The 11,536-nt window shown below is 37.4% G+C and overlaps 1 pseudogene; it reads right to left on the bottom strand.

The window, feature by feature from the left end:
• Positions 1 to 4,636: 4,636 nt before the first annotated feature.
• On the bottom strand, positions 4,637 to 10,541 carry LOC114053970 (annotated as a pseudogene).
• Positions 10,542 to 11,536: the final 995 nt, after the last annotated feature.

Genomic DNA, 11,536 nt, shown 5'->3' with positions numbered 1-11,536 from the left:
AACTGAAAGTTCCATCTTTCCTCTGGAGAATAGATATGAAATTATATTCATTGGTAGATAATATACACAAGAATGGACTCATTTATACATAGCTATATTAATAATTAAGGCCTTTCCTCCATTGTTAGGACTTTTGAGCAGTAGAGGTTTATCCTCTTCTCCTCCTATAGAATCTGTGTTAACATTCATCTGTAGAATACAAAGGAAAAAAAATTATAAGCACTTCCATCAGAGGCCTGTGACGCTTCCTTATATTATTACTGTAGTTTGTGCATAGACCATCCTTCAGTCATTAATCAGGCTATTATTTAGTTTTAATTTCATTTATTTCAATTAAAATCTATTTTCTCTCCCTCTTCCTTTCCACCTCCATTAAAAAAAGAAAAAGAAAATCCTCGTAACAAATATGCACAGTCAAGTAAAACACATTTACAATGTTGGTTCTGTACACTTTATTTGCATCAGTTCTTAAAAGTCTTCCCAGATTTCCCTGAAACTATTCTTTTCATCATTTCACAGCATAATAGAATTCCATTAAATTCATATACCGAAAGTTAAACATTTTACAACTAATGGGTATCCCTTTGATTTCAGTTCTTTCCCACTACAAAAAGAACTACTATAAATATTTTTGTACACACAGGCCCTTTTCCTCTTTCTTTGTTCATTTTCAGGCACAGGCCTAGGTGGTGGTATTGTTGATCAAAGATTATACACATTTTAGTAAATTTTGGGCCACAGTTCCAATCGCTTTCCAAATCTCTTTTGGACACATTGTTTTATAAATGGGCTTTCCACCCTAGAGCAGATATTTAGTTACATTACATAATAATTCATTTGGAGAGGACATTGCCACTAATATAACAACTCACCTAGAAAGCTCTCAACTGCAAAGAGTGATCTTAATTTAATATCATCGTCTGAACTATAGGCATTCTTCATCTACCTGGCTTTTCCCTTGTGAATAGTTAAACCAGTCTCTAAAAGATTATGAATTTCTTTTCCAGGAGTTTTTAACCTGGAGTCCATGAAGTTGTTTTTAAAATTATTTTGATAGCTATATTTCAATAGAAGTGGTTTCCTTTGTAATTCATTATTTTATTTTATGCATTTAAAAACGTTATTCTGAGAAGGGGTCCATAGGCTTCACCAGACTGACAAAGTGGTCCATGACACACAAAAAAAGATTAAGTACCCCTGCTTTAGATGATTCAGAAGCATTCTGGAGTTAGAGTCAGACAGCCAATGTCCTCTTTAATCAGGAGAATCTGGAGGACCTGACCATCTATAAGGAATCCTTCTTCAACTCATGCTCTGTAGTAAATCTCTTCCATGGAGGTGGTGAACAACTTTGGTGGGCTATATGTTTTTCTATCTTATGTCTTGCTGACATTAATAATCAGAGGATTATCAAATAAGGTTTCTGTTATATCTTTAAAGGAATCTTGTGTCATTTTTACAGATGCCTGGGAGACATCTTATTCTAGGAGACCCTTAAATGGGGCTGCCATAGAGCAATTTTTTCTACCATACCAAATGTTGTGCTTTTATGAAAAACAAAGAGTAAGAAAAAGATGTTTTAGCTTCTACATTTTTTAGTCAATTCTGTGATTGACAGTAAAGATTCAGTTTGAGGCAAGTAGGTGGCATAGTGCATAGAACACTGGGCCTAGAGTCAGGAAGACCTGAATTCAAACCCGATTGCAAACATTTACTAGCTGAGTGACTTTGGGCAAGTCACTTAACCTCTTTTGCCTCAGTTTCTTTATCTATAAAATGAAGATAATAATAGTAACCACCTCTCAGGGTTGTTGTGACGATTGAATGAAATATTTGTAGAGCCTGGCAGATAGTAGGTGCTATATAAATGCTAGCTATTATTTATTGCTATTGTTATTATTAAAAGTACTTGCAAAAAGTCTGCTTGTTTTCTTTAGTACCTTTAAGAATGTCTTCAATATATGCATAGCTTACTCTAATAAAAGTTTTATATAGATGAGAAAGTAATTCAAGAAAAGTTGACTTGAAGCTTAACATTTAAAAAAACAAAACAAAACACTGTTTCCATCACTTCTTGGCAAATAAAGAGTGGCAAATAAAGGGAAAAGAAATGAAAGCAGTGTCAGATTTAATATTCTTGGGCTCAAGATCACTGCAGACAGTGACTGCAGCTGCTATATTAAAAGATGCTTGCTTCTTGGAAAGAAAGTTATGGCAAATCTTGATAGCATACTAAAAACCAGAGACAACACCTTGCTGACAAAGGTCCATAAAGTCAAAGCTATGGTTTTTCCAGTAGCCATGTATGTTTGTGAGAGTTGGATTGTAAGGAAAGCTAAGCTATGCAGAATCAATGCTTTTGAATTATGGTGCTGGAGAAGACTTTTGAGAGTCCTTTGGACAGCGAGAAGATCAAATCATTCAATACTTAAAGAACTTAATCCAGATCATTCGTTGAAAGAACAAATACTGATGCTGAAGCTTAAATAATTTGTCCACATAATGAGAAGACAGGACTCGTTGGAAGAAACCCTGATGTTAGAAAAGATTGAAATCAAAAGGAGGACAGGAGAGGATGAGATGGATAGTGTCATAGAAGCAATGAACATGAGCTTGGATAGACTTTGGGAGATAATGTAGGATAGAAGGGCTGGTGTACTATGGTACATGGGGATCATGAAGAGTCAGACATGACTGAATGACTGAGCAACAACAAATTCAACAAGCATTTATTCAGTGCCTGCAATGCACCAGACACTGTGTTAGGATACCAGTGTTGGGCTTGGACTCAGAAAGACCAAATTTTGAATCCTACTTCAGACTCTGATTGGCCTGTTACTCTTTGTTTGTTCCTTGCTCCTCAAAGTGAGTATGTGGGGGCAGCTAGGTGGCGCGGTGGATAGAGCACCAGCCCTGAAGTCAGGAGGACCTGAGTTCCAATCCAGCCTCAGACCAAACACTTGACACTTACTAGCTGTGTGACCCTGGGGAAGTCACTTAACCCCAATTGCCTAAAAAAATAAAAAAAAAGTGTGTATGTGGGGGAAGGATTAAATGCTGTTTCCTCCTCCCTTTGATCTGCCTCTTTCCTGCTCTCTTCTCCATGATTTCATATTATAGCTAATTGAGTGCCCATTTTCCCAGGATGGACTAGGGCAAGTCTTTTTTTTTTTTTAACTTTAAACTTTATTTTTATCAATGAGCAAAAATTTGCCTTCTCTCTCTCCTACCCTAATTCTTCCCTTACCAATTGATAATGAAAGAAAAACAAAACCCCTGATACAAATGTATACAGTCAAGCAAAACAAATTGACACATTGGCCATGTCCAAAAAATATCTGCCTCATTTTACATTGAGTCCTTCAACTCTCATCAGTTGGAAGGTAGCATATTTCCTCATTAGTCCTCTGGAATTATAGTTGGTCATTACATTGATCAAAGATCTAATTTTTTTTTTTACATATGAAGTCAAGCAAAACATATTTCTGCATTAGCCATGTTCAGGGTGGGGGAGAAAAAAAAGAATGAAAAGAAAAAAGAAATCTTCATTTTATACCCTGGATCCATCAGTTCTCTATCCGTATTGATCAGTTACTAAGTCTTTCACAGTTGATTCTCTTTATAATATTGCTATTACCATGTACAACGTTCTTCTGGTTCCATTCACTTCCCTTTGCATCAGTTGATATAAGTCTTTCTAGGTTTTTTCTGAAACCATTCCCTTCACTATTTTTTGTAGCACAATAGTATTCCAAAGGAGTTTACTTTTAATAAAGAGACAAGAGCACTCATATAAGGATATACAATTTAGCTGCAAAATCAATATAAAGTCATTTGGGGGGTACTAGCAACTAGGGAGATCAGGATAGAGTAGGTAGTGTTTGAGCTGAGCTTTGAGGGACACTAAGGATTCTAATAAGTGGAGCTGGAGGCAGGAGACAGAATGCCACACTGTAATGGAGGGATGGCTAGTGCAATGGTGGTACTATGCTAAACTTTCACCTTCAAACATCTGTCAGCAATGAGATTTGAACTCACACACCTGAAGAAGACAGGATTACTGAGTTGTTTTTTCCATATAAAATATTTATTGTACTAATGTCTGGAATATAAGAACTTAAAAAAAAAGACACCTCAACTTCAATGCAACAGTGAGATAAGTCCTCCCTTAGAACCAAGCAGGAAGGGTTTCCCAGAGAGCACTGCCATGTACTGTTTCCACGCTCTGCCCCTCTCCACTGCCAGCCTCAGCTGGCAGAAGCCTGAGGAATCAGAAGCATTGAGCCCTTACCAGCTGCTATCAAGTGTCTGAGGAGAGAAGGGGTATCTGAGTGACTCATCTATGACCCAGGAACTTAGGGGCATTGGATTGGGGCCTACTGGATTCCAATTCACTTTAGGGCTGAATGTCTAGGTCAAGAAGAGGAAGAACATCAGGGGGATTTTGGAGGTTGGCTCTGAGTAGAGTTAAAAAACAGGTACATTATCCAGCATCTCCTTCTGAAGCCCACTCTTCTTGGATGACCTTTCTCCCACTTACTGGAGGTTGCTACTCACACCTTTAGCCTTGGCTTTGCCCTTGCCCTGCTTGGGCTTGGATTTATCTTCCTCATGGTCATCCACCCAGACCTCATCCTCATCCTGGAACTCCAAGGTTTGCTTCCTTGGTTGGTAACCTGAGACCCGTCCAGGTGAACATCATTAAAGCTGCTAGGATGTTTGTGCACATCAGGGCCCTCGAGCTGCTTCCAGCCTGAGAAATTAGTCCTTCCTTCTGTGTCTGGTTTGGTGGATGAGAAGCAGAGCGGGAGACCTTCAAGAAAGTGGGCCTGGCGTTTTTTTTCTGCCAATGCAGAGAAGGATAGGAATACCACTGGCCTGGTGCCAGTCTCAGACCACAGTGTTGCTTTTCAATACAGATGTAACTGTTGCTCTGGGTCACTCCAGTCTGAGAGTCCAGGAAGGGCAGGCATTATGGCACTTGGCCACATAGACAGGCATTGTAACTGTGACACTCCTTGATGGCATCTTTATAGCTCTGTTTGCTAAGGAATGCCACCATCCCTACTACTAAGTGTCTCCATGTATCCTCTCACTCAGAGTCTCAAGATCTTAATTTTTTTCAAAGTTATTTATCTTTACTGTGTTGTTGACATTGTATAAATTATTCTCCTTGTTCTGTCCACTTCATGCTGCAGTGGTTCATTATAAGTTTTCCCTTTGGATCTCTTACCATCATAATTTCTTACAGTACAATAATATTCTATCACATATATATACCATAATTTGTTCAGCCCTTTCTCAATTTATAGGACCCCCTCAGATTCTTGTTCTTTGTCACCTCAAAAAGAGCTATAAATATTTTTGTACATTGTTAGAGTTTGTTGTGCTTAGGACTAAGCCCTCCCTTAAACTACTTCCCTCTAATTCCCCCTTCTCCCCTTTCCATTCTATTTCCCATTGAGTGAAATGTCTTTCTATATCCAACTGTTTACATGTATGTATTTGTGTATGTGTGTGTATTCTTCCCTTCTATAACCAGTTCAGATGAGAGTGACTTTCAAGTGGCAGCTGCTCCTCTCTGCTCCCCACTCATGTTTGTATAGATATGTGCGTGTGTACCCTGATTACGTGATAATCATCCCACCCAGTATATTCCTCTTCTCCTCCCTTTCCATTCTTCTTTTAAGATCATCAAGACATAACAGAACCACTCCCAGACCTTTCTAATTAGATTTCTTATATGACTCCTATTAATAGGGTTCAGAGGGGACACATGTTATCTTTCCGCATTTGAATGTGGGCAATTTATTCGTGTTTAGTCCCTCATGAATGTTTATTTGTATTCAACTTTTAATGTTTCTCTTAACTCCTATTTGAATTTCAAAGTTTTTACACAGCTCTGGTCTTTTTGTCAGGAATGCTTGGAAGTCCTCTATTTCATTAAAGATCCATTTTTTTCACCTGCAGGATTATACTCAGTTTTTCTGGGTAAGTTATTCTTGACTGTAAGTCGATTCCCTTTGCCCTCTGAAATATCAAATTTCAAGCTTCTGCTCCTTTATAGAGGTGGGTGATAAATAGTGTGTGATCTTGACTGTGGCTCCTCAGCACTTGAATTCTTTCTTTCTGGATATTTGTAGTATTTTTTCTTTGACATGGAAGCTCTGGATTTTGGCTATAATGTTCCTGAGAGTTCTCCTTTTGGGATTTCTTTAGAAGGTGGGCAGTGGATTCTATTTTCTCTTTTCTCCCTGTGTCCAAGAGATCTGAGCAATTTTCTTTTAAGATTTCTTGGAATATGATATCTAGGCTCTTTTCTTTTGGTCATGGTATTCAGGTAGTCCCATGGTTCTTAATTTTTTTCTCCTTAGTCTATTTTCTAGGTCAGATGTTTTTGTGATGACATAGCTTATATATTCTTCTATTTGTTCAGTTTTTTGACTTTGTTTTAATATTTCTTGTCTCACAGAATCATTGCCTTCTACCCAAACATTATAGATTTCAGGGAATTTGCTGGAAAGCTGTTTATTTCCTTTCTCATTCTGTCTTCCATACCTTCACTTCTTTTCCAGTTTTTCTTCTGGCACACTAATTTCATCTATAAAAACATTTTAAAATTCTTTCTTTAGCATTTGATTTATTTATTCCAGGAATTCTAGTTAAATTTGTGCCAAAGCTGTGTTTTCCTTTGAGGCTTGCTTGTAGATTTTTGGAGTCATTCTCTTCTGGATTTGTCTCGAGACCAGTTACCATAGTAGTTTTATATGGTGAGATTCTTTTTTCTTGTTGGTTGTTTGCTCATTCTTCCAGACTTCTTGCTGACTCTGAAAATGATGTTAAGGTCAACCTCTGCACTCTTCTGGAGGGAAAGTCTGGGCTAATCCTTTCATTGCTTTCTTAGAATATTGAGTGCTGTGTTATTCTAGGATCTCAGAAGCAGTTCTGGCTGGAGATATGCAAACTTTCAGTGGTCTCCAAGTGTTCTGATCCAAGGCAGGGTCTTATTGCTCAGACCCAGAGCCAGAAGAGGAATTTGCAGAGATTAGACCAGGGGGCCAGCAACGATGTGTGTAATGAATATGAAACATTACTAAGTTCTGGGGATATGAAAAAAGCCAAAAAAACACAATCCCTGCCCTCACAGAATTCACATTCTAATGGGTGGAGACAGCAAACAATTCGCTGTATATAGAATTCATAATCTCAGAGGAAAGGAATAGAGGACGTAAGTGGGGTCTGAGCTGAGTCTTAGAGAAACCAGGGAAACCAAGAGGTGGAGGTGAGGAGGACATGAGGGACAGCCACTGAAAAGGCCCAGTGAATGTTAATAGACTATAACATGTTACCAACAAAAATTCCTGCTTTTTCTACTAATTAACTGTGTCAGCTTGGGCAAGTCACTTGTTTATTCTGTGGCCCCATTCTGTGGGCCTTGATTTCTTCTTCTCTGAGATATAAATTGAATGGGAAGAATGATGTAAAGGATATTATCAGAGAGATATATGACCAAACAAAGGACATGGGATGGTCATATAGCAAGATAGAGGGATGGACAATATTAATGTTCCATTGCAGTCGATGGTGAAGACCTAGAGTTCTGATTGGTTCTCTAGTTGGTTCTGGTACATTTCCTTATGTTCTGGTTGGTCTTCTCCTTCATCAATGCTTTATGTGACTGCTTCCTACCTTGCAATTGTAGTTATCACTGATATATGGATTTTTGTCTCTATAAGTAAGGCTAAGTGATAGACCATGCCTTTGGGGTAGGATCAAATCTATTTATTGCTTATTACATATTGAAGCTATCAGTGCAAACTCTATTTGTGGAGAATCCCTTCCTAATTCCTTTCCTAAAAAGCCATTTTAAAAATAGTGTATTATTATCTGTTGTACTTGTATTCTAAAAGTTAACAGTTTTCTTTGAACTGTGATCTTCCCTTTGTAAATTTTGCAAGTAACTTTACTGGATTTCAGCTCCTGTTCACTCTAAGAAAATGGAAATTTCTTCCAAGGTCATTCTTAAAATAATTGTTAGTAACTGCACTGGGCAGGCTGTCCATCCAAGGTTATTGAATATGTGTCATCCTTAGGGAAATTATGAGCACCTGACTATTACATGCCTCCTATCCCGATAATAGTCACTTTTGTCTAAGTTCACTGAGGGTATTGAATGTATATCAAAGCCAAGTTGGCCAAAAGACCTACCATAAATTCAAAAAAACTGTCCAAAATCATAGCCATGTATACGCTGGCCAATTAACCATCCCTAAAACTTCAAGGCTAGATTTAGTTGAGAATTCACTAAGTAATGCCTGAAGCAAGGATTTTTCTCCATATAAGCAAAAGTAAATCACTCTCAAATCACACTCTTTTTCCAGAGATCAAGGTTTCTGAAGGTTCACTGCTTTTTTATTTTTCCTCAAAGCTGGATCTAACAAGAAAGTATCTTTCTTCATTATTTTGGGATATGGATGGCTGGGTTATGTCCTTTAACAAATTCCATTTGGATTGGTAAGAGATGCACTGGATCTTGCTTTCATTTTTTTTTGTGTGTGTCTTGACACAAAATTTTTTTACTTATTTTAAATAAGTTTTAAGCGGTTTCAGATTGCAGAGCGGGGGGGGGAGGGTGTCAAGACACTGCTCTCCAGTTCCATTTTCTGTTTTCAACTGTTTTAGTATTAGGTTTTTCTCATGCCCTTTTAAGGGATCCTCCAGGAACACTATTTTCCTGTTCTTCATCACTATCATATTTTGTTTCCTTGCCCTAGAATTGTTTGTTGATATTCAGTCGTTTTCAGACATGTCCAATTACCCATGACCACATTTGGGGTTTTTTTGGGAAAGATAATGGAGTGGTTTGCCATTTCCTTTTCTGGCTCATTTTGTGGATTAGGAAACTAAAGCAAACAGGGTTAAGTGATTTGCCCAGAATCACACAGCTAGTAAGTGTCCGAGGCCAGGTTTGAACTCAGGAAGATGAGTCTTCCTGACTTCAGGCCTGGAGCTCTATCTACTGTGCCATCTAGCTGCCCATGAATTGTATTTTTCTTTTAATGGGTGTACCCTTATCACCTCTTCCTTTTTCTTTAAAAACTTGACCTTTTGAATTCAACTTATTTAGGGATTCCTGTGAATCCTCAATGATTTTTTTCAAAGCTTCTTTCTTTGTCTGTTCTTCTAACAATCCCCATGTTATGTCTATGGTTCTTACTTTTGTTCCATTATTTGCTGCATTAGCTTGGTCCAGTGCTTCTTTTGCCTTTTCTTTAAGTAGGATTATTCCCTCTTCTGCTCTTCTGATGAAGTCTATCCATTTTATTTCTCCATGATTAGAGAAAAGTGTACAAAAATCTTTTTTATAGGTTTGATCATCTAAATAACCAGAAATTTTTAGTAAGCATCCAATCTTTTCATCCAGGGATTTCAATTCAGCATCTCTTGCTTTTTGCTCTTGATTAGCATTTGCTTCATCTTTTACTTTTTTTTTTTTGCTTCTTGCCTTTCTTTTCTTTTTTTTTTCTTTTTGCATAATTATCTTTCTTGAAGAGTATCAGCAGCTCTATATCTTTGTATTTTTTCCAGGGGTTTTTATAAACTTCTTGGCAGATTCAACACTTATCAAATAGCAAATATTGATCCCTTAAATGTTTTATGTAACATTCTCATTTGAATATTTTGTATTTGACCTTTACCTTGTAACCATTCTTTTACGTCATCAAGCGTTGCATCTGTTGGAAAACCTTTAGCACTGATTGATCTATTTTTTTTTTTACTTCATTTTTATACTCCTCTGTTACTTCAGGGAGGGGTTTACTTGGAGATCTTCTGATTTTAGTTTTATCCCCACTAACTTCCATGAACTCTGTCTTTGATTTCTTTAGAATACTTCTTGTCACATCACACTCTTTGTCAGTTTGCTTAATCTGTTGAATTTGATCATCTATTTTGATCTGTTCCTTTAAAAATTTTGTCTCATGGGAGGTTAGAATCATCAAAATAGTATTCTTTTTGTTGGCAAATTCTGAAGTCCAGATCAATCATTTTTTCACTGTCACCCTTCCTAGCAATTGTGGGAAACTTGGAACATCATATCCATGGTTGGGAGCATAGGGGCCCCAACTACCTGGCCCCTTATTCCCACCTAGGGACTCTGATGCCCACAGATTTGCGGATCCCACCACCAGTCTTTCAGCTTCTTCCTAGGCCACAGCTGGAGAGAAGCTGGGATCGAGGGACCCAGGAAGAAGAGAGAGATCCATAGGTGAGGAGGAAAGGGGAGCTGGGCAGGCTCTTTCTGCAAGAACTCATTTTAGAAAGTTCTCTTCCCAAGGAGTAGCCAGAAGCTGCAGCACCAGGGCCCTGAAAGTGAGGAGCCCTGTGGTTCCAGTCTAGAATCTTGCATAGTGCTTCAGAGAAACATAACCAATGACCATTATATTAGCTGGTGATTTTAATGAGTTAATTTTTAAATGAACAGAGAGCTGGTGAAAACCTGTATACCTGAAGGTTAGAGAAGTTATTACTGGGGATACCATTGTTCATTTAAAGAAAATCAATTTATCAAAATCCAGTCTTCTGAAGTAGATAAATTAAAAGGTGATTATTTTACATTATAAAAGTATTCATTAGAGATCCTTAAAATAGGGGTTACATTTAAGTTTTATTTATAGAGCATTTGACAGAGAGAACTATCATTAGATTACATTAGAGCTATTATTAGGAGCTACGATCAGTGATAGACCAATCAATCAGAAATTAAGATAAACATTTTGTAAATGAGAGTGTAAAAATTGGAAATTAAATAGAATAAGTTTAAATATATAGATTTATGTTTTATTGCATCAGTGGAAAGAAGAGGACAGATGCAAGAGACATTGAAGAGGTAAAAGAAACAAGACTTGCTGGCTGATTGGCTTGGGGAGGGGGCTAAGAATGACTCCAGGATTACAAAATTGAGAGATTGAGAGAAAGGAAAGGGGAGTTTTAAAGGGTGGGCATGCTTAGCACAGTTCTTGACACATAGTAGGTGTTTAATAAATTCTAGTTGACTGTTGACTGAAATGTTGAGTTTGAGATGCTTATGGAATAACCAAGAGAACAATAGTGGAATAGTTGATAAAGTGGGAATTCAGGGGCAATTATGACTAGATGTATCAAGATAAGGAAACAATCCAGTTTTGTGGAGTGTAGCTAACTCATAATATGCTTAGATAACCTTATGTTAAAGTTCTAGAAATATAATATTAGGTACCTTTATTTTTCTTTAAACAACACTCTTTCCAGTTCACTACCTCTGTATCCCATTCTACTAAGAAGTGCTGTAATCAGCTAATAATGCTGTAAGCTGGCAACTAATTTCTACCTCTAGATGCATATATTTCAAATGCTAATGAATGGCTCAGTTTTCCATATCCTTTCCACAGCATCTGCCACACCATATAATGTAATAAAACATTTCACTGGGGAACATTATATCCATGATGGACTTAATCTCAAATGCTAAACTAAACTGCATGGTATCCAAACACCA

Source organism: Vombatus ursinus, unplaced genomic scaffold (genome assembly GCF_900497805.2).
Source record: "Vombatus ursinus unplaced genomic scaffold, bare-nosed wombat genome assembly UNPS02014812.1, whole genome shotgun sequence".
NCBI classification, from domain to species: Eukaryota; Metazoa; Chordata; class Mammalia; order Diprotodontia; family Vombatidae; genus Vombatus; species Vombatus ursinus.
The sequence above is the reverse complement of the archived record's forward strand: the minus strand, read 5'-3'. Positions and strand labels throughout refer to the sequence as shown.